Raw genomic sequence first — 23,703 nt, 5'->3', positions numbered from 1 at the left:
ATCAAAAAAAACAACAGAGAAAGTTTAAAATGATTAGACAGCTCTAAGGGTACTCCTAGACTGGGGGATAATTATGGCTGTTTGAAGTTTTTTCAGTGTTGTAAAACCAAAACAGAAGGCCTGGAGCAAGTGTGGGATCTGGACTGATCCCATCTGAAAAGCACAAGCTCCCGTTATCAGGGGATAAAGAAACCCTGGTTCCTGTGTTTGCTTTTTCACACCTCCTCCACACTGTTAACTCTCCTTCCTCTACCTTGTGCCTGCTCCCACTCCTTTTACTGCTCAGTCTTGCCCCAGACCACCCTCCCTGACTTCTGCTGCTGCACAGCACACTTGGACAGTGACTTTAGCCCCAAAGCTACACCTGTGAAAGCCAGCACAAGTCAGAAGCAAAGCAGGCCCTTTAGAGTAGAGATCACACAAGTTAGTTGCCTCTGATTTGCACATATGTGTATTCCTGGTATTATATGGATAATGGGCTTTAATTATTAATTACATCATTCAAGCAGTATTGTTTTCTTTTGACAGTCTGAGACCCAAAAGTTCTGTTCTTGCAGAACTGGCACAGACTATTGGAGGAGGAATGTGGATCCCTTGGCTAAACCACCTTCTCTCATCATTAAAAACATTCAGGAGGCATTCAGGAGATTTAGCAGCATCATTTCCACTTGTTTTATTAAAAGTTTAAAGCCCTGTAACTACTTTCAAAATGTCAGCCTTTCGTTCTGTTACAGAAAGCTTAAGGTTCCCAGGAATCCTGTGACATCCTCTTTCATGCTCAGAGAGATGAGAAGACGTTTTAAAACAGCTGCTTCAAAAGTTGATATCATCTTAAATTAAAGTTTAATTATCTATATTTGTTCTCGATTTCAGCTAGATGAAGTCAGGACACTACAGACAACATTCTCTTGCCTACATTTTGTTGTCATTGCTGCTGTTGTGTATGCCTGAATGTGGACATCATCTTTCAGGAGGCTTTAGTCCAGGAATGCTTTGCCTCATCCATTTCCAAACTTAGTAGAAAAAAAAGTCTCTGTGCTCCACGTGCAAGTGCTGTGGAGACTCATGAGTCTTTGGCTGGGGCTCTTGGCAAAGAGATATGATGGATGTTTCTCAGACGTGATGGCCCTGACTTTCAGCATGGCCTCTTACACAGTACTTGCCTTAGCAGGATTCAGGGACGTCCCTGCGTGCTCCTGAACAAAAGGCCTAACGAAGCACCAGTGCGGTTCATCTAATAGCACAGCAGAGTACAAGACCCAGGGGTTGTTCTGGGCTTCAGACTGGCCCTCTTATCCCGACTGACCTACCGTAATTAAATGCTGTGTCAGACACTTAGATTACCACCTAGGATGATACATCCTTCCTCTTCTCTAGGTGAAGGGAAGTTGTTGCGAGTATACTTGAAATTACGAGACCTCCTGACCTTGTTAATGTATAGAAACCAGTAAAGTAGGACGTTTAGTTTTAACATTAACCATCACTTGTGTTTCACTAGCTTTTATTTTTCCCGTATTTCACTGCAATGTATATAATTTCATTTATACTCTTTTCCTAACTACCCTCTGACATCTTACCCACTGGTAAAACATCTTGAAACCTGTAACTCCTTGCCTAGTGGAGATAAAACAGGCCTTGGACAGTCTGGCAAACTCCGAGTACATCCCTGATAACAGGGACCTAAAAATGCAAGACAAGTGCCTGAGAAGACGCCAGTGTCAAGAAAAGCGACTGGAAGCCGGTTTAAACCAACCTCCTCAAAACAAACAGGAGCTGAAGGAGGGATGAGGTCACTCCATGACCATGTATGGACATGGGAAACCTAAAGTTCAGCTAGCAGACAGTGTGAGGAAGGTGATGTGGACCACCAAGGTGGGGAGAAGACCCTCACTCTATTTTTACTACGCACTCTCAGACTATGTAAATGAATTCTGAGAACCCATTAGCATAAGACTGTCTTTTCTAGGAAACCTGATGCATATGTATGCTTTTTGTGTATATTAGTCAGAGAGTTTTGTTAGTAAGCGTGGCACTCATGGTGGAGTGATCCCCAGTGCTGCCCAGCGCTGCGAATAAAGAATCCCTGCTGAACAACAGTTATACTCAGTTCTGACTGTGGAGTGAAGCTCTTTGTTTCACAGGCATTAGCTGTTGTGTATGCCACAAACCCCTTCTTTCCTTGTCCACACCAGCATATATTACAAGTTCTTGTTTTCCCGGGAAGGATCCCCGGAATTAGCAACCCTGCCTTACGCTTCACACCCCACCAAGATGAGTCGCACAAAGGCCCACGTCCCCTGGAACTCACCAGAGGGGATCCTTCACTCCCAAACACTGCAACATGAGCAACAGTGTCCTGTTCTCCCGTCACCTGGGCCTCCAGGGTCAATGGGACCTCCACCGAGCTGTGAGGCTGGACAATCCCCCACGGCACGGGGCTGGAGTACCACACAGAAGTGTCCTCCTTGTGTTCCTGTAAGGGACAGAGTCAAATGCAACACACAGGAGTGACCTTTGAGGAAACTTTGAACTCCTCAACATCTACACAATGGCAATTCACACACATTTTCAAAAATCCCCAGGAGAAAGCAGAAAGGTACAAAGCAAGATGCAAGACTTGTATGGGCTTAGCATCCTCAGGGGGTCTAAAAGCTGCTGCACCCACAAACACCCACTCCTGGGCTGGCAGCCTCCTTGCAGCAACTTTTCACAACCCTCTATGTTCTCCTGCATGAAAGCACCCCAAAGACTAGAATATAAACTGCTTCCTAAAAAGTTTAAACTGTTTCCTGAAGTTTATACTCAGGTAGGTTCCTGTCTAACTGCTTCCTGAAGTTATATTCAGGTAGCTTCCTTTTCTCAGCAACCTTTAGGTTTGAATATAAACCAGCAAGGTCTTATCCAAAACCCTTTTTTCCCCTAATAAACCCCTTGATAACATCTGAGGGCAGGAGGCGGATGCAATGCCAAACCTGAGGGATAACCCTGTAGCAGCCTGGAAGATTGCTGTCATTCACAAGGGTCAGCATCTGCTGATAAGGGAATTTTAGAAAGCACCGTCCAAACATCACGACAGGGTTGAGTACTCACAGCGGAGGAACCACGCATCTAGGCAAAGAGATGACCAAAAGGGAATTAGAGATACCGAGAGAATGTAGAGTTCGTTTACTCCCCAAGTAGCATGAAATAGAGCATAACACATTTGTCAAATAGACACTTAATACCCCTACAGCGATAAATCACCTTTAACTTCTTCTGACTCAACCACCTCCTGTAAAGGTGGGGCAAAACCCTGGGACTCAGCCTCGCAGAGGCTGCCAAGTGCCCAGGCAGCGCACAGTGCCCTGTCCCAGAGCTGCCTGATCAGCTCTGCCCGCTCTTTGCCCCAGGAGGCTTGCAAGGACCCTCCCAACAGTCCCAGCAAGGCGTGAGCTCTGGGGGAGCCTTCCCACTGAGGACCAGTGCTCACCAAGGCTCAAAGAACACAAGACTCCAGTGTCTCAGTGAAAATGACTCCCTCCTCTCCCACACCGCTGTTGCCCTGCCTGAGAACTCAGCCCTTTGCCCCAGCGATGGAGGGCACAAGCCACCCCCTGCCTTAGGCAGTGGGGGATCACCCTCTCCCAGTTCCTGCACCCCCACGGCTCCATGCATTGTCTGTCCCCATTTGCACTTGTTTTACAAAACTGCAGCCCAGGCACTGACTGGATGACTCTGCCTGGGAGAGGGAACAGCACAGTGAACTCATCCCTCTTGTAATCAAACCAACACCCACTGCAGCACAACAGGATTGAATCTGGCTGCAGCAAGATCTTCTGGCTTAAGTCTGAGAACATTAGTGCTCAAAAGAACCAGAGGGAAGCAGAGAAACCTGAGCTCACCTTTCACATCAAGGACTATTTTCCCCTTCATACAATCGTGCTTTGAGCCTTCCCTCACCAGTCCTGCCATAAGCCCCTTTCCCATTCGCATGCACCTTCGTTAACTGACCCAGACACCAGCTCTCAGCAGGCTGCTCATTGCGGCCCAAATGAATGCTGTATTTTGGTTGCAACCCAGCACAAGTCCACCACTTGCGGGAAGGCGGAAAGATGGCCCTTTGGAAACTTATTACACCTCAAGCACCAAAAAACAGGCCAATAATGAATATAATTACTGTTCCCCTTAGTAAAAGGCTCAGGGCCATGCCTGTCCGTGCAGTACAGGTGCTGCTTTCAGAACACTGCCAATCTCACATCTAGCTGGGCAGAACTAGCTCATTAAGCAACACTTGTCATTTGGAGATGGAGCCAGCAAACCACGTGCAAGGCAGCGTGGTGCTGGATGCACGAGGAGAGACGACGAGCTGCAAGGAAAGCGCTGATACCTGGCTGTGAGGAGCAGCGCCGACACCGCCTTGCCAACACCGCACACGTCCACCACCAGTGCCAGCTCGTAGCTCTTCACAGTGTTGGAACACAGGGTGACCTGGTGGGAGAGAAGAGCATCAAACACTTCATCACTCCCAAAAGCCATCGTCCATGTGTGCTGTCCTCCGGTTCTTGTTCCACGAGCAGGAGAGGGAGGATTTTGCCCTAACTCTTCTGCTGGTCCATGTACAGAGCACAGTTGCTGGGAGCAACAAAAGTCTTCTGACAAATCTGCTTTGTTAAATACACCTTGCCCTTACCAGGGCATATGTAAGCACGATTACATTAATGCTCTACTCACCACTGTATTAAAATTAAGGGACGAATTTTTAATCTCAACTACAACAGCATAAATCCAGAGTCAATCTGTTAACTTCAACAGATTCAGCTTTACATTGGGAAGCTGAGGGCAAAATGCAGCCCAGCAGGTGCTGTGCAGTTCATGGCTGCCAGACCTTTTTCAGTCCCCACTGGAGATCACCGTAGTGAATACAACTCATTCTGCTCTTCAGGAGAAGATATATAAGACCAGGAAGAAAAGCAAACTGCTTTATATAATGACATCTCTCTTTTTAACAGCCACCACCTGTCCTCATCGTTCCTCTGCCCACTTTAAATCAGTGGGGCTCTTAGTGTGGGGATGCTAGGATCCGAGCCAAGACTAAGACCTTAGACAACACCTTTTTTTCTCTGTTTCATCCTAAAATGAGGTAGGTGGGAGATGATTACCCAGAGACAGCTACAGATGTTCCCACCAAGCTCCTGTAACCCTCCTCACCTGATAGTCAAGGTCACAGGCTCAGGGGATCCATTCACACTGAACCTGAATTCTTCTGTGAACTCCCCCAGGATGGCGGAACTGAAGGAGATCCGGATGACTTGCAGCCCGTCTGGCAAAATGATGCCCTCCTGGGGGAGGAAGGTGAAGCAGGAGCCCAGAGCTGTAGCTGGAGGGACCAAGTTGAAGACAGTGTCAATGGCTCCTTTGTTAAACAGGACCACCTGCAGCAGCAAGAAAGCAAAATGGAAATACATAAGGAATCTTCCTTTCTTACAGAAGGCTGATTTGTCTTCTGATTAAGCAATTAACGTCTGTAAAAAGCAGAAGATGCTGTGTGCTGCTGCTTGGCAGAAGCCAAAGAAAATGCAACAGGACAAGTTCTGCCTTTGGGTTTTTCGTACAAAGCAGTGACAGCTTCATAGAAACAGTCACTCAGGGTTTATTCCACTGATGCAGAGCAGCCCACTTCGACTTGCAGTGCAGAGGAGCTGCTCAGCATCACCAAGTCGATTCAGACCTGTCCCTAAGAACAAGGAAGGGCAGTTGCAGCATTACTAGTGATTCATCACACAACTGATTCTGCTCCCGATGAGTCCGATCCTGCCAAGGGCAGAACATGTTGCAGCCAACAAGTTTACTGCATGTAGAAGACACCTCAGGGCAGCACTACAACCAACTTCAGAAGCACTCCCCAACTCTGCTACGGTATGTAATTTAGTTTTCTTATTTTTCCTTTAATGGGATACTTTCTTAGTCTTTGCTCAAACAGACGTGTCAGGAAAGGATGAGCGTGCGGTGCACAGCAGCTCTATCTATTCCAAAGAATTTCTCTTTCTTAAATATTCACAGCCACCATCTAAGACTTTACCGTTATCAGAATAAACTGCAAATTTAGAACTAAGCCGTATTTTGTTGAACACTTGAGAGATCTACTGCCTCGATCAAGTGACACAATCCCGTAGCACTTGTTGAGAGTCAGCTCTTCTCATGTTGGGTGAGAAATGCCCACAGCTGCTGCGAGTACCAGCACGCTGTCAGTCACCAACAAACCCACCCGAAGCAAAGCGGTAAAGGTTCTGATTGCTGCAGGGTGAAATCCTGCCATTTCCATGGACTTAACTATCTGCTTTGGATTTCTTTTCCCTAACTTTTGTCCTTGTAAAACCTGGTAGAAAAATTGAGACAGAAGCAGAGAGATGTCCCTTATTTTTTTAATTTTGCAGCTGCTGTTAAAAATATTCACGTATTCAAGCTCTGCAAGGGTAACCTGAAAACTACTCTCTCCTCTCTTGTCTTTTACACCTCAGTTACAAATTGCACTTAGGGATCCAACGCTGAGCTGAGGTTTACCTCCAGTCTAGCTGCTTAGTACAGCACTAACAGTATCATCTACTTAGTCACATTTTCTCAAGTCATGAAAATAATAAAACGATAATCAATAAAGTATCACCATTAAAAATGCATAGAGAACACAATATTTTGGTAAGAAAACACCTTAATGTGTCCTTCCCTGCCACAGTCAAGCTTTTAAAAGTATTGCCTCAGATCTACCTCTTTCAGTTGCCCTATCTTATTTTTTTTGCAGAAGACTTGACACCATTGGCAGGGGGAGGCAAATATGTAGAAAATTCCTTTGCTTCATTTCCAGAAATGCTTTGCTCTTCATAGAGATGCAGCAAATCTGAAGAGTGGCGAGAGACTGGTCAGCAAGGGAAAGCACTCCCAGTTCTGTTGCAAGACACAGCTCTGAGCCAGGAGGCTGGACAGCTTTCCTCCAACTCTCAGGAACCAGCAGCACGCACTTAACCGAAAACTGGCTGCACTGGACTGGAGTTCAAACACAGTAAATTTGTTCCAGCTGCTTTTTAACAGCCCGGGTACAAAGGTGCATTGCATCCAGGGCTGAAACAAAAGCCTCTGAATATTTATCTTTTTGTCCCAGTGTTGCTTCCATGTGTCAAGGGGGTATTTTTTCACATGAAGCCTCCCAGCTGATCTCCAGGGAAGGTTGCCAAAAAGCAGGGATTAAGGCTTCACAAACAACATATGCACCTTTCAGATCCCATCAGAAGTATCCAGATTCTGGGAAAGCCCCCGGATTTGACTAGTATGTCAAATGCTCCCTGCTCACAATGACCTGAGTTGCCAGAAATCCCACAGGTCCACCAGGCTCACTGCTGCCCTGGGAGCCATCAGGATCCCCCCCCAGCCCCTCAGAATCACCTCATAGCTGTGCTCTAATCCAACAAAAACCTTCCCGATGTCCAGCTGCTCAAAGCTGAAGTGGAGCCGAGGCCCTGTGCCTTCCCCTTTGATGCGCAGGGGCAGCCTGGTCTTGCGGCCTAGGGAGAGATTTCCACTTCAGTACAGTAATTCCCTCTGTTATCCTGGACTGTCCAGGCTGCCTCAGTGCTACTCCCTGACTCGGGGCTGGATGGGACCAGCTCTAGGTGCTCCAGGAGGAGATACAGGACTCTTCCCTTCCCTCAAGAGATATGCCTTGGGGCTGGCTTCTAATTTCTAACCAACCCCTCGGGCTGGTTTCTCATTGAGCCATCAGTTTGCACCCTGAAAAAGCGATGCTGAGTTTAAAACACAATCTCTGAATTTCTTCCCATGTGCTTAGATGAGCTCTGAAATCCATTCAGTGAAGGCACAAAGCTCACAAAACAGAAGATAAAAATACGCCATCTATACTGATGCAATCAGAGACAAGAGAACAGGAGCCGAGAAGTACGAGCCCAGGCAAAGCGAAGCTCCCTGCTAATGGCAGTATGCACGTCTGAGACTGCCTCCAGCAGGCAGAGCGTCTCAGCCACTGCCCGTGCCTGACACACAGCTCCGTGCCCGGGGCTCCAGGGCTCACCTCCTGCAGTGGCACCTAAATAAGACAGGGCTTTGTGATCTCCAGAGAGAAGCACTCACCTATGCCCACCATGATACCGAGAGCTCAGCTTTGTAAAGACACCTTACCTGAAGCACGCTGAACAGTTATGGAAAACCTCACTGCTGAGGTCAGAGAAGCCATAAACATACTGCTAATACACACACCCCTTGCTGCAAAGGAACTGAGACTGCAAGGCTTATAGCTAAACTCTAAGATGCTCATTTTCTTCCGTAAGCCTGCTAAGATGACAGTGTGGGATCTTTGTCTGAAGGATGCTCTGAACCACTGGAGCAGCCTCAAGTGCCTGAATCCTGGCCACTGTAGCTCTTTGGCCTCTACAGGCACCTGGCAGCAGAGCAAATGCTGGCAAACCCACGGCATGAAAACCTATCCCTTCACTGCCTTGGTTGTTCTGGGATCAGTGATCCAGGCTTGTAGCGACACATCCTGAGGGCTGGCCTTGGACAGGAGACCACCTGGAAACCGCAGGGACAGTGGGCACGTACCAGCACCCTGCTGACCACTGACCCTTCCTACCAACTACACGAGAACCGAGTGGGCTGCAAGACTACTTGTGCCTCCACTGTGGGCAACAGAAGCAGGAGAAAGGAGCCGTACCTGAGATGTCGCAGTAGACCGTTTGTTGATAGACTCTGGCTTCTCGGGGTCTAAAGATCACATTAATTTCAGCTGAGGAATTTGGCCAGATATCTCCCTCCTGAAACAGAAGGAGACAGCAAACCATTTGTCTTCAAATGTCACATTTCTTGTTTTCAACCACAGTCCTGTAGCCTTTATTTAGAGCATCAATGAAGAGCAGGGAACAAGCAACACTTATCAACAAAATTTATGGGAGTTTGGAAGCAGCTGCAAAAAAACTTTCTAAGTCTCTTACCTTTACTGGCATCTGGTAGAGGTGTTTTGTTAAATTAGGGCTATAACGAAGCAACCAAACTGGCTCACACTCCAGTAGCACCTCAGGAGCCAGCGGTCTGCCTGGGCTACGTGTTCTCTATAGGATGGCAGTTGAGTCAGAGCATGGAGAACCACCATGGATGGTAACCAGGACAGATGTAAAACTACGCAGTGCTGTGAACATGGTATTGCAACACTTCTGGCTGAAACACTTCTGGCCTCAGACAGGCTGCAGCTGGCCGGTGCCATAAAATACAGATGGTGGATGTATGATGGTACAGCACAACCACTCCAGCTGTCGTATCCTGGTTTTGCTACAGCATAAGCAAGGTGATACGGGAGGGGATGGCACACCGTGACTCACAGCTGTCTCTCTGCAAGAGCCCAACCGTAAATACATGCAGATCCTATTTCTCCCTCAGCCCCTAAATAATGAGAATCTGCTAGATCTCCACCAGTCTGAGTAAGAAAAAGCTGATCTTGAAAAGCCGGGCACCACCAACTGCTGGCCAAATCACCTGCTTTGCTTTGCAGAGGGGGAAGGCAGTGGAAGGAAATCACTGCTCAAAGCAGTCAAAGAAACAAAAGACAGAGCTGGCAACAGAAGTACTAAAATGACACTCAAAGTGCATCCTGTCAGCTCAGGGCACTTAGGAGAAAGGCAGTGCCAAAGCCAACATCTGCCTCTTTCCATAAATAACCGAACCCACAGGGAGCTGTGGGATGGACCACGGCTCCCACTGGAGATGGTGTCTTCTGCCAAAAAACAAAGTGCTCTGCAGTAGCCTCTCATCTGGATGGGGAACAGCTTGGTTCCCCAGCTGAGGTGCAGATTTGCAGCAACAATCAACACTGTTACCTCCTGGCCCAACCTCTGGATCAACAACAGTAGCACCTTCGCAACCTGGACATCTTGAAGACCACCTCCATCAGCTCAGAGTTCACACGTGACACTGAAGAGTCACTACCAGGCAAGGACAGGACAGCGATGACTTGTCAAGGTCAGTGTAACAGTAACAAGTCCTCGTCCTCCCTCTCCTCTGGTTGCCATTTCCAAGGAGTCAGCTCCCACGGGTCTGCAATGTGACTTACAGCCGAGCTGTGGCGGGGAGGATGCAGCAAACAGCAAGGACTTTGTCCTTTGGCAGCCACCTGGGCCTCTATCACAGCTGCCTCTGCTGACATAACACGTGTAGATGCAAAAATAAACCAAATTTGAGATGTGCTCAGAAAGTCAGAGCTGTGTATCAGCTTGTTTCCCATAGGCTTGGACAACTGCTCAAAATGTTCTCGGTCACACGGTAATTCCAAAATCATGCCTCCTCTTTTTTGTTATTATTTTCATCAGCAAGTTAACCCTATACAGACTGAAGTGACCTGCTGTAGCTTCTACAGATTGCAGCACCTGAAAATACTGGCAGCTAATGGTCCACTGACACAACAAAGCTTCTGCACAAACCCTGCAAAGCCATCCCACCCAGAAAGCGTTTCCAAGATTACTCTCCCTCCACCAGCTTCTTAACCTCTGGAAGCAATTATTTCCTCCTGTCACCTGTTACAAGGATTTCATTATTTCTGTGGGGAGCTCCCACACATCACGGCTGAGAGGTGGGAAGGAGAGAGCAGCCACTTTTGGCCAGAAGGTCTGAGGCAGCAAGGTCCCATCTCTGGGGGGCCTCTCCAGCAGATTTACATGGCAGTGCAAGAAGGGTGTCTGCCCAAGCTAAAAGTTACAGGGCTGTCACTGGAGAGAAGGTTATGGAAGCCAGCAGCAGTGGATTTTTAGATTCTACATTTGATAAAGAGGAGAAAATACTTACTACCATTTGATGTAAAGACACCCATATGCCAGGGGGAAAGACAGGCATGAGCAAAACTGAATGTGAACCTGATTGTTCCATAAATAATGGAATTAATGGAAATCAAAAGGTTGATAATGCTGGACAATACAGAAGGGGAGAGACTCATGCAGTAGCCCACTTATATTCAGTCCTAGAGAAAACTGCGTAACATTAACACAGACATTCAGGAAAGGTTTCCACTCGAGAGTTGAGGCCACGCTACCCTTTATGTCCGTATGTCACTACATGGAGTACCAGGACTCGGCGCTGTGGGCAGCCGGACTTCTGGACCTCACCTTAACGCACTTCAGGAGCTCAAGAGCAGGCTAAGCTAGTTGTGGAGACACAGTCCGACTGAAAAGCAGCAGGAGCCCTGGGACACACTCCAAAACCAGCTCTGACACACCGCAGCGTGCTCTTAATGCTCAGCTGATCAGCTCCCACGCTCTACAATATTCCCACCACTCTGACACAACCTCTTGGTCACATCATGCTGCTGTCAGCTATAGTGGTGTGAAACTGCAGCTGTGTCAACATTGGTGGCTCTCAGACTTATATGTGATATAGGAGTAACTGAGAAGAGAAGATGATCCCCTTCCTTGAAAAAAAAAAAAATAGTTTCACCTATTTTAAAAGGAAGAAGAGGTTGAGATTATCCTAGGATTTACTCCAAGATGAAAAGGGATTTTGCATTGCTCGGACAGTGGCCATTCTTCATCTCAGACCATGCAAATACTCAGAACCAGGGCTCTGGCTGATTGAAGGATATGGCGTTTTGCTTGCATAAACAGAAAAAGCAAAAAAATTTCTGTACCTATGTGCAATGAAAGTCAAAAAGTCTGTTTAAACCTGCCAGCCTTGTGTCCAGGCTCACAGATGACACTGGAAGGGAGATTCAGCCATGGTATCCATCCAGGTTATATGAAGAGATTGATATGTCTGTGATCAAACTTGGGTTGAATTTGGCCTCCTTCAGAGGACCATTTCATTTCTCAGGTCAATATGTGAACTGAGAGTGCTCTGATATCCTTTGTTAATCCCCATACGCTACGTGTAAACTGTGTCCTTACTCATAATTATCGATAGCTCTCAGCAGTGTAAGGACACTTATGAAGTGCCCTTAATTTATAGCCCTTGCAGCAGAGCTCAGCTTTAGGCAGCCTCTCGCTCTGTCAGGAGCCCACAGAAATGCTTTTTGCAACAAGCTCTCACAGCCTCACTAGAAACCTGGTGTTTTCTCTCGGCACATCAAGCCAGCTGATGCAGGGACCTGCCAAGTGACCTCAGCCAGGGAGGAGAAGGAAGGGAGCTATCGCTTACCAGAGGCTCAAGGGTGAACACATTGTCAGAGAAAAGCATGGAGTCTCCTTGCGCCTTTGCCCGCTGGTCCTGGAAGGGGCGGGAGAGAAAGGAACGGCGTTCTTGGAGAGCGGGCTCCACCTTGCACTCCCTCAGACAATGATCCATCTCGTCCTCTTTCTGCCTCTGCAGCCTGCAGCCACGGGGAGAGACAAACCAAGCAGATAATTTAATGAGCAACATATTTGCAGAGACTCGTGTGAGCGCAGGGGCAGCAAAGCGCTCGGGGAGGAACAGCAGCAGCTCAGCAAGGGGCTGACCCCAAGCTGCGGGGTCCCACACGGATCAGATTATCACTTGCTGTTCACGGGCACGGCACGTAGTTTTACTCCATGCTTACAAGGTCAGCGGAGGTTTCTGAAAGCCAGCAGCCCTCGAGAGCCTCCCGGCTCAAAGTCTCTGCCACAACGGATGGAGAATCCACCAACAACCCCAACTGGCTTTTCCTACCACAGAGCTGCTTGGGGGAGGCAGATCAAGATGAAGGAGCACCCACTGCAGGGCTTCACTGGCAAGGGGAGACGCAGCTGGGTTTCAGCTGCAGGCTACTGGCATCACTCTTTTCTTCCCCTTTGGACCTGCAGGGATAAGCAAGCTAAATGTGCTCTCTGTGCCCTATACCGCCTTCCACCAGAGGATCCCAGAGCACTGTAAAAGCAAACCAATGAATTCAGGCATCGCATCACTTTGGTGAAACCAATAGCTTTACATGCATGGAAATAGAGGCCCTGAGAGGGGAAGGGCGTTGCCTAGCATCACCCACTAAAGAAGTCTGGACCAGCATCTCTGAATCCAAACCCTTACATGTAGCCTTGAACCACCTTATCTTTTTCCTCTTTTTGGCCACCTCTGTAGGGCTTTGACACAGTTAATCTCTCCCTTACTTGGTAGCTGTAGCAGAAATTATTCTAGTGTTTAAAGATCACAACCAAGAGATAAGGGAGCACAGCTACAGAGCAGTTGCTTCCTAGCTGGCATATCACTGTCCCCTCTGCACGCTCCAGTCCCTGGCCATGAAGAACCAGCAGGTGACAACTCTGGGGGGATGAGTGGAAGGCTCCACGTATAGCAGATCGAGGCAACGTAGTATAAACAGGATAGCAATCATCACTCAGCTAAATTCAAATACAGTTCAAAAGGAAATACGGTCATGGACGTTACTAGCTGTACACAGACAGAGCCTCAGGCAAAGGCTGGCACCAGCGCCAAAACCACTTGCTTTGGCTCGCTCCCCCTGGAGTGCAGTGGGAAATGTTTCTCCATGGCTGACCTACAGCGCTGCACGTGAGGAGGGCTTACAGCCACCGAGGAGCAACCCTCAACTCAACCTCCATCAACGACAATAATTCCACCATTACATCCCAGAAAGTGCTGCAGGAGGGAGACAGAGCAAACCCCTGGATAGACCTTCTAATGATCCAGGTCTTTTGGGGTCACAGCCCAGAGCAGGGTCCTGCACTGCCTCCTCTCATGGAAAAAGCCCTCTCTGCTCTGAGATCTCAAAAGCTTCTCTGACAGCAGGACAGTGGCCTTGGAGCTATGACCATCCTTGAGATTGCAAGTAGGAGGAAAAAAACATCCTGATCAGACTCTAGGACATAATCTGGCACGAGATCAAATGTAATTGGAAAAGAATCAGGTTGAAGTGAACTGTGGGGAAACCTGGTTGCCTCTGAGGGGAAAGAGGATCACTCAGGGTCCAATCTGAGACAGGCAGGCGAGAAGAGAGCGGTAAAGGAATGGTCCAGGCAAGTGCCCAGAGAAGGTAATGAGATTTTCTTTTAACGCACTGAGCTTGCATGGAAGTCACACACTGTGTAATTAAAAATAGAGAACAGAGGAAAACTAGTTTTGGCCTTCAAGGCATTTTTGACCTAATTATGTTGATCTTTATTGGCTCAGAAGCCCTTAAAAAGTGCTCCAGTTTAAGGCAGTTTCCTGATCAGCTATGAGCTAACTCCTATACACCTACATTCATGCAAGTCTGAAAAGTCCCACAAGGATTCCCTTAATCACCCAAACTTTTAAGTGTCATTTCCAGTTCATCCCCCCGCGCTATAAGTGTTTCTCTGCTGCCTGAAAGGGGAATTTCAAAGCTTCACCACAGACACCCTTTGAAGAACCTGCCCCATCTCTCAGCACCATGAGGACACAGGCTGCTGCACCCCAAATGCGCTCTGTCCTACCTGTGCTGCCCTACCTTCCCTGCAGAACCCTTCACCTCCGAATTCTCCCCAGTCTCTGAGGAAGGGTAGAAATACCTCGTTGTGCTGGAAACCGGGACAGTGCAAGGCAATTCAACATCCTACAGCAGGATGGCCTCAACTTGCTGGGCCAACGAAGCACTTTACCTGCACATTACTGGAGAAGGAGCCTGCCACCTTATCAAAGCTGGAGTGGAAGAAGCTGCAGTGAATATCATCAGTTATGCTACCTGTAGCTATGTTAAGTGCTGCTACTCAGTGCAGTCCCAGGTAACGAGTGCTGACACTTTCCTCAGCCTCATGGACCCTCCATAGCCAGGGGCCTCTGGACCTCAGTGGTTTGGTGCTCCCACAAAGCAAATTTGCTCTCTGAGGAAATCCAGTCATTGCAATCAGCCTTTCCTCCCCAAAACACCATCCTCAGCTGGAGTATGGATGGAGCTGGAATGGGAGGCACTGAGCTCCATTACCCTAAAGCCCAGGGACACGTAACCTGATGCCGTAGATGGTTTACTTGTCCTAAACCATTCAATGCAACAACACCCCTTGAGGCCATACATTAGTTTTACCCTTGGGCAGTGTATCTTACTGAAATGAATCTTTCAAACAAACCTCAGCTTCTGATAATCTTCCTCTTCCTGAGTAACAAAAGCCTTCCACTGGAAGTGGACTATGATTTCACTCCGATTGTGGATGACCACAGATCTGTGGTTTGACAGCATGAGGTAAGTCTTCTCAACTGTCAGGGAGCTCCTGGCCAGCCCGATGTTGACATCTACAGCTGCTCCATAAAGGCTTGTGTGAATATCTTCACCCGGAAAAAAGCATAGGGGAGTCTTTGCTCATCTCACTCGCTGGTCGAAGTACGAGGAACAAAGCAAGCCACCAGTAACAGAAGAAATTGTTACAGCTTTTACCTGTATTAGCAGTTCCACAGATCAGCATATTTATCACATCCTGACAGATGCCCGTCTACAGAATGAGGATGTCCTGGGCATCACCGTCAGCACCTTATTTCTGGGTGTGTTTGTAGAGATTTATCCCCAAGGTCACAGTATTTACAGTGAGATTTTTCAGATGTGCTCAGGAGGCCTTTGGGTTGCCATCCCACTCAAGTCACAGGGAATTCTGCATCCAAGTCATTCGGGTGACTCTGAGGAGTCCCACCTCAGTCAGGGCTTGCCCAGTGTTGTGTCTCTCCTGATCCCTTGTTGCTGACAAGCAAAGATGCCTGGGGGCACGCGGGCAGGAAATGGAGGTTCGGAGGAACAACTGACAGCCCAAGGCAGGATGGGACACAGAAGAGAGCTTCACTGTGTTGCAGAAGCAGTGCCCTCACTTGCTGTGGGTTTTGAAGACATGTCAAAACGAGACTGGTGGGGCACGGCCCACCCCAACCTGCCCATTACAGTCCTGCAAGCCCATTTCCTCAGCTGGGACCCTGTTGCTTATGCCTGAGTCTGCAAGTCTACGCTGCGTCTTCCCAAGCCATTCAATGACCAGAGCGAGGGCATCTTTGCTTTCCACCTCAGACCCAGCTGAAGAGGAGAGTGTCCCGGGCTGTGCACATCAACTGACTAACGACTGGAGCCTTGCTGGAGTACCTGCCAGCACGTCACCCTCCCGAACAGACTCCCACCAAAGGCTCCCTCATTTCCAGAGCTTTCAAACCTTCCTTCTTCCCAGCCAAGTAACTCCTGGGAGTCAAATGAGCTCAAACTTCAGTACCAAGCCCACTCTTCCTCTTGCAGGCAAGTGTTCCCCAAACTTGCAAACAGCAAACATCAGACATGCTCTCTAGAAACGGCATTTCGGTGGAGTGGTGATTAAAGCCTCAGAGCCAGCCCCAATAGACAAGTGCCATAGCCTGGAGAGCATCCATCTGCAAAGGCAGAGCCTCCTCCTCACTGCACAGGTCACAGCAAGGCAGCCAGAGAACGGACCTGCCTTTAAACAGCTACCGTGCAACAACACAGGGAGAGAGCTGGATGTGCGCTGGGTGGACTCCTGAAATCCTAAGCCAGACACAACACGGCAGAATCACACTGATTCCAGGGAAAAAAAAAAAAAAAAAAAAGGAGCCCCCTCTTTTGGGGGGGCACTGGGGAATGAAGCAAGACTCACCCTTAAAACAGTAGATCTCTAGAGTCATTCACTCATCTCCACACACAGAGAATTCAGTCTTCATGCCTGTATAGCCTCAATTTCTCTGCTCTTAAGGGAGTCTGGAGTGGTAGGGATTTGTGGCCAGAGATGAGTTACGTTGCGAGGACAGCAGCAATGTTTACAATGACTGGGCAATCTGCTTTCTATAATGGACAACTTGGCATACAAAAATAACTGATGTTCAGGAGGGTTACAGAGGTGGGTATGCTTTATAAGCATTGCCTCTCCCTCCACTGAATCCTTGGCATATATTGGCAAACAAAGGAGCCAGGAGCCAAGAAATGGGAGACATGCACAGTGCTTCGAGCTCAGGTTTATGGAAACACGAGCCAGCACTCTACAACGATCAAGATGACAAACTACTGCAAAATAAACACCACGAAAACTATCATCGTCTCACTGTCTAAACTCATGGCCACATGCGTCTTGAAATACTGGGTATAGTTCTGATCTCAAAAAACAAGCTGAATCATTTGAAGCTAAATAGAGAAGGGCAGAAGGAACAATTAAAAGTATGAAGCAGCTTTTATAAGAAGATTGAATAGGACTCCTCATCCTAGAAATCATATGGGAGATAGATGGGAGAGACTTGTAAAAGCATGAATGGCCTGGGAAACATGAATAAGGAAAAACTGGTCACTATTTGTCATAAAACAGGAACCTGAGGGCCTGAAATAATGTTATTAGTCAGAAATTACACAAAAGTGGTAGCACTTTTCCAGGGAGTATTCCTTCCTTTGGAACACACTGCCACAGGAGGCTGTAGAGGCTAACAGCTGTAAATCCAGAGAGCAACTGGACAAATTCTTTGAAGATAAAGCCATCAGAAGCTATTAAGCAGTGATGAGAATAAAGCCTCCAGCACAGAAAAATGCTAACTCTAGAGCCCACGAGGGAGAAAGCATATGCACTGCCTGTTTCTACACAATTTGCTAAACATCCCCTATTGCTGCTCTCCCAGGGAGGAGCTGGGGACGCAGCCACCCTTGCGGTCCTGGCTGCAGGCACCGAGGACTCTTCTGAAGGCTGGACGGTTTGCTGGAGCACCTTCTACCACAGAGAGCATTCGGCATCGTTCTGAATACATAAACCCACAAATCTCTGGGTCCAGGAGAGCGTGCACAGCTGCCAGCGAGTCAGGAGGAGCCACGGATCTGTCTGCCAGGCCAATGAGCTGACACAGAGAGCGGACCTGCCAGGGTCGGCCACGGGCGGCTGCAGGCTTCATGTCTTGGGTCTCAAATTAGATGTGACATTTCATTTAAGACTCTTGGCTCTTTAATATATAAGTTTTTAAAAAAAACCCCTCTGTACTGTAACAGCGACATAGCACTAGGTATTTCACTTGACAGGGTAATGTCCATGGCGTGTGGTTTGGGATGCTTGGCTGCCATGAAAGCGCATTTACTGAATCTAGATGTATCTGCCCTATCGTTATTTACACAACATGATCTTATTACAGGCTGTCAACTCTCTCATTCTTACATGCTTTTGATACATTTCCTACAGGTGGCAGGACACAGCTTTTTCTCTGCAACCTGAACAAAGCAATGCCTGAACTTGAAATTAAAAGCTAGACTTTTTATAGAGCAGTAGAGCAGATGCTTTGGGTTGTGCACTCCTGAGCGATGCTCTTTGACGCAGCAGAAACACCACTGTGTTTTATCCCAGCATCCATCTGCGTGACTACGGACACAGGTATCTGAGCACACCATGATAACTTTTCACTATCTTGAAGTGAGAAATATAGCATTGGGTCACCCTCTGTGGGGCTCCTGTTGTGCAGGGAAACAGACAAAGAGAGAATTTACAGAACAGCTAAAACATCTTTCTGAATTCTTCTAATACTGCATGATCATCCTGGTGCAAGGGGGAATAATTTTCAGAGCAGTACAAACTGTTCTTAAACAGAAAGACAGATTTTGTTTAGCCTGAAAGTATAGATCAATGAATGGATGAGCAAACCCTTGAACAAGATTTCAAAACAAATTTCAGGTTTTATGAAGAACGCTTTCCTAGTATTCAACAGCTGGTACTTTCCTTCATTGATTACTGCTCTAAACATTAGGAAGCTGGTAGCCAGATTGATTAGACTGAACAGAAACAAAACAGCACCCTGATGCATTTTGTCTTCACCAAGACATATTCTTCCTCTATCCCTGTGTCTCCCTCTCTGCTGAATTTGGATTTTAAATCTTTTTAGGAGTGAATGACAGTCAAATTTGGAATATTTAGGTAGCATGGAAAGCAAGTGTAATTTCGTTTGCCCAGTTTGTCAGAAGACAGTGCCTTGCTCTCATCTCTTCTATGAATGCAGCTGGAGAGAGACAGGTCCTGCTGCTTTTTCACTGAAAATACAAGCAAGCAATGAAAGCAGAGCTCTTCACTCAAAAGGATGTTACTGTACCCCCATATCGACCTATGATAAGTAATTCTTTTGCTCCTGCTACTATCATACCCAGCTGCCTCCACTGCCGGCATATCCTTGTTTTTCAAACAGCATGCAGAGGTCTCTGTTACCACTTCACCGCCGAAGAAGCGAGTCACTTCACCAGGCTAAGCGACCTCTGGAAAGCTGGAGAAGTCACCTACAGCCTGATCCAGCCCCCCCACCATGTGGTTTTTGCTGCGTCTCCCACAGAGCTACCACTAGATCAGAGTCAGGAGCACTGCTCTGAGTTGTTTCGCTGTTGGGAAGCTAATGGCTTCACCTACAAGATGCGCTGAGTCTCCGTCGGCCTGAGAAAGGCTGTCTGTCCGTCCCCACGCTTGTATTTCCAGCCCTAGAGCAAAATGCAGAGCAGCGACAGTCATTTGTAAGTGCTTCTCCGAGGTGGTGTTCAGGAGCTGCCTTCAGACATCATTAAACCATCACGTTATTTACTCCAGACCTCGTTTATAAACCTCACCACTAAATAACTGCTGCTGCTAACACAGGTGTTTCTAAAGAACCATTCCCAGGCTACAACAAAGCTCAGAGCATCCTCGTCATTACTGTGGCCACAGTTATTGCTGTAACAGTCAGAGTCCCCAGTGTGGCCCCGGCCTCGGCAAAACACCCACTGAGCCCACGCAGCACAGTGCAAGAAGAGGGTCTCTACCCCAGAGGCCCTGCAAGGAGCCGTAAGACAACAGATGGGGATGAAAAGGGAGGTGGAAAGCAGTGACCAGCCAGCAGTGCTCCACAGGACAGGCTGCAGGCTCTTCAGACAGCTCTCCTGCACGTTAAGTTATCTCCTCTGCAGTCAGGCTCTCGCTGTGCCTCCTTCTGTGACCGAGCACCCACAGCATTCCCCATCACCCCCTCTGCACTGTGCTTAGGAAGAACTGTTTGCCTCCTTCCAGGATGAAATACTCTGGCACAGGAATATCTGGGAGCCAGCACGGAGGCTTCGTCCTGCCCAGCATGAAGGAGCTTCGCAGAATGTATTGAAAAGGACGATGAAACCGTCGGATGATGAAAGACCACTGCCGCATACCCAGGATGCCACGGGCTATTTTTAACCATTATTGCTACTACAGTAATGATACGATGGGGTACCTGACTGGCTGAAACGTTGCTTTTGGCCATGGGGAAAATAGTGCAGGAACTTTCATTCTGATTGCCTGGCAAAGACATGCCCAATAGACCACGTAATAAATCAGTCACCCTTCAAGCTGCTCTTCTACTTCTCAGCAGATGCTGATCGATCCACAAGGAAAGGAGGCTAATGAATGGTCAGTTCTGCCCTGAAACACATCCACCGGTAATGACACTTCAGAACATGTCAGTGATTTCCACTGATGATAGAGTAGACAAGCTGAGGTCAAGGATGACCTGCAAAGAGATGAAAACCACATTCTTCCAGAAATCTTTCATGTGCTAAAAATGGGGTATGCAGCGTCACACAGAAGTCTGTTTCTGTGCATGCCTGAGGATGAACAAAACAGCCAGAAGGAGATTTTTAACTTCCAAGTGACCCTCCTAGTACATATATCCCAGTCTGTGCTCACGCAGTCAACTCCATGGGTTGCTGGAGCAGGCTTTTTGTTCGGAGAGGTGTTATGGAGTTGTGGAGCTACAAAGCTGTGCAAAGAAACCTCAAGCAAATGAAGCACAAATTTAACTCCCCTTCATCTACCCTCAAAGTGACAGATCATCTCTCTTGAAACACAAGGCCCTGGAGAGGGGCCATACTCTGCAAGGAGCAGAACGACCTTATCAAAAACAGTATAAGAAAAATTCATTATTACAAGCAGTTCTAGAAGAGGGGAACAAAGACAGGAAACAGTTGTTACCTATTAGCTGTTTTGACAGAAACGAACACTTTGGAGACCAACTAGACTCACCCATTAATCTAAGTGATTTGAACTATAAAAGCATATAACCAATCAGTTGTATAAAGTATTAGTTACCAATCCTCGGTCTGTTGCAGTGCTGCTACTATTAAGATGCAAAGACAACATATAATTGCACAAACTCCTATTTGCACTTCTTTTGCCTACAATATACGACTTCCTCCACTCACTTTGAAGCAGATGTACAAGAACATACAAGTTTGACAGAAACCATCCACACTGCTGGGAATTCTCACAAGCGAAGGAAAAAAAGCACAACGTGCACTCACCACCTATGACAGGCAGAAAGAAAAATCCCTTTGCAAAGGTTTTAAATGCCTGATAGACCAAGGAAAATCTAGAGAAGCCTCTTGTACGGCATTCTGGTTTACACTTTAGGATAACACGGGAAACAAGATGTTCTTTAAAAACTGTAATAATGTAAGAATACTGTAAGTTTCTAACCATCTGCCAGCACTAAACACAAATAAACAAGAATTACATCGGTTAGTGCACTACAGTGAAGCTTTGGATTCAAAAGGGCCTGCTGCTTAGGAAGTGGAAGATTTCCCCACCTCTTAGCACTTGTAAGCAGCTACTATAAATCTGCCTGGTGTGGAAGGAATGGAGAAGTGCATGAAGATGAACAACTGCAGGCTGGAGTGGCAGTGGCACACAGCGGTGGCCGCCAGAAGCTCATGGTCTGTTGCCATGAATTTAGCTCAACAGTAACTTAACGCTGCTCACGGCAACGTCAGAGTCCCTGTAAACACTGGCACAAGACTAAGATTAAAACCAGAAAATGGTTTCGGTATTCCCACCCTGGTATCCTGCACAATACAGGGACGACTCAAGTATGCAACGAGGTAGGGAGTTTGCTCAGACAAGTACTGAGCCTCCTCCATTCTGGCTGAAGTCAGTGCAAATTGAGAACACTCAGCAACTTGTTTGAGTGATCTCAGGAATGGAAAATGCAGCACAACAAGGGCTAAACCTCAGTTAAACCCTGCTGCCTGTCCACATGCCTCAGTGGATTTACAAAGGAGAAAAAAGAGAAAGGAAAAGGCTTGATCTAGAGACTACATCAATAGGATTTTCATTTCATTTTCAAACAAGTTCCTGGAAGCCACTGATTGCAATGCCAGCCTTGCAAGACAGATGACAAGACCCTTGGTTGAAAGGGGGTTCTTAAAGGAAAGAGAACAGAGCTCTGCAAAGGTGGTTGTTTTCTCCAAAGCCTACACAAAACCACAGATGACTATCACAGCAAGGCAGTGCTTTTCTCGGATGCTTTATCCTTGTGGGTAGCTGAGATGTTCAGATGTGCTGGCACGTCCATGCTACAGTTACTTATTCAACCTCAAACAGCAGTAAACAACCAGGGCTGGGATTTCATGAGTTTCCTGCATGTGTTCAGTGACCACTAACACAGCGCCAAGCCCTTGCATGGGTGGCCTCATTTACCAAAGTAAGCCGGTTCAGCCAAACCCAGCACCAATTTTAGCCGAAGAGAGGGATTCAGCATCCCGACATGTTTACATTCCCAGCTGGAGTATGAGCTGGGATTTTTCACACCAGACCCATGTACATGGGGGAAATGGAGGAGTTTGGACATATAAAGCAGTGAAGGTCAAATTTTCATTGTAAATCATTATGCTCTTAGCAGCAAAGACATTTTCTTCACACTCACCTGTAAAGTTTGTAGCAACACAACTACCACCACATAGACAGTCTATCTAGGGGACAACACCTGTACTCCTAACCAGGACAGTCTAAAGGACACACAATTCTAATCAACCAAATAGCAGGCAAAGGGAAGAGCTCCATGTTTGCTTAAGCAATGCTAGGGACAGATTTGACTCAAGTTCAGCAAAAACTAAACCCACGCACCATGCACCTGATCCTGCGTCAGTCACACTAACAACAGTGTGATTCACTGAGAATTACTGCCACTTGTGAGCAAGTCAATACAGACACACAGTAAAGCAAGGAAAATGCCTCCCAACACCCTACACTGATATTTTGCTCTTAGTGCCTCTGTTTCCTAAGAAACAGTCTGTTGGTGGCTCTGAAAGAGCAACCCAGCTGCTTTTGTATGTGAGTCACAGGGAGTCTGACTTAGCACAGGACAAATCAGCCAGGGCTCGCCCCGCCAGGTTGGGTAACATTGTCTGCTGCTCTGCACTACACCTGCAACAAGCAGCTTTTAAGACTGATTAAATGTTTTGGTTTCACTTCAGCAATTAATCTCAGCAGCCTTTTACTTATTTGTATGCTTCAAAGCTTGAGAGATAATCCCTTAATTATTCCTTGCTCTCCTTCTCAGTCTGTGGTTTATTGAAAAATAACTGCAGTGCTGTACTGACAGGCAGGAATGAATCCTGGCTTCATCTCCCAGGTGGCTGCACCATGTTCCGGGGAGATTGCCTATTCCAGAGCCAGCAGATAGTTTGGTCCCTGTGGCCTATCCATGAAAATCACTTTTTCAAAGATTAACCATGGAGGAATCAGGTGTTTCAGTAAGAACAAGACTCAGGTTTTCAAAGCAAGCTGTGAAGATCCTGGCCCTGGATTCTTCACTTGGACCTTTCATTTCACATGGTATAAACCCCACAGCCCTAACCTCTAGGGTAGTTAGCCCTGATCTAACTCAGAAGAAGATCTATCCCTCTGAAGTTTATCCTATAGGTTCCCTATATGCATACAAATGAGGCACCTTTTGTCCTTCTCTATCTGAAATTTCAGTAGTTCTGTCAAGACAGTGTTACCCAAACCAATGAGCTTTTCTGAGTGAGCATAAACCATTCTCTGTGAATGTGTCATT

The 23,703-nt window shown here is 47.3% G+C and overlaps 1 pseudogene; it reads right to left on the bottom strand.

The window, feature by feature from the left end:
• The window catches only part of LOC141938240 (hydrocephalus-inducing protein homolog), a 118,663-nt pseudogene that overhangs the window by 7,975 nt on the left and 86,985 nt on the right, over window positions 1–23,703 (bottom strand).

This window comes from Strix uralensis, chromosome Z (assembly GCF_047716275.1).
Source record: "Strix uralensis isolate ZFMK-TIS-50842 chromosome Z, bStrUra1, whole genome shotgun sequence".
Lineage (NCBI taxonomy): Eukaryota > Metazoa > Chordata > Aves > Strigiformes > Strigidae > Strix > Strix uralensis.
This window is presented reverse-complemented; position numbering and strand designations above follow the sequence as displayed.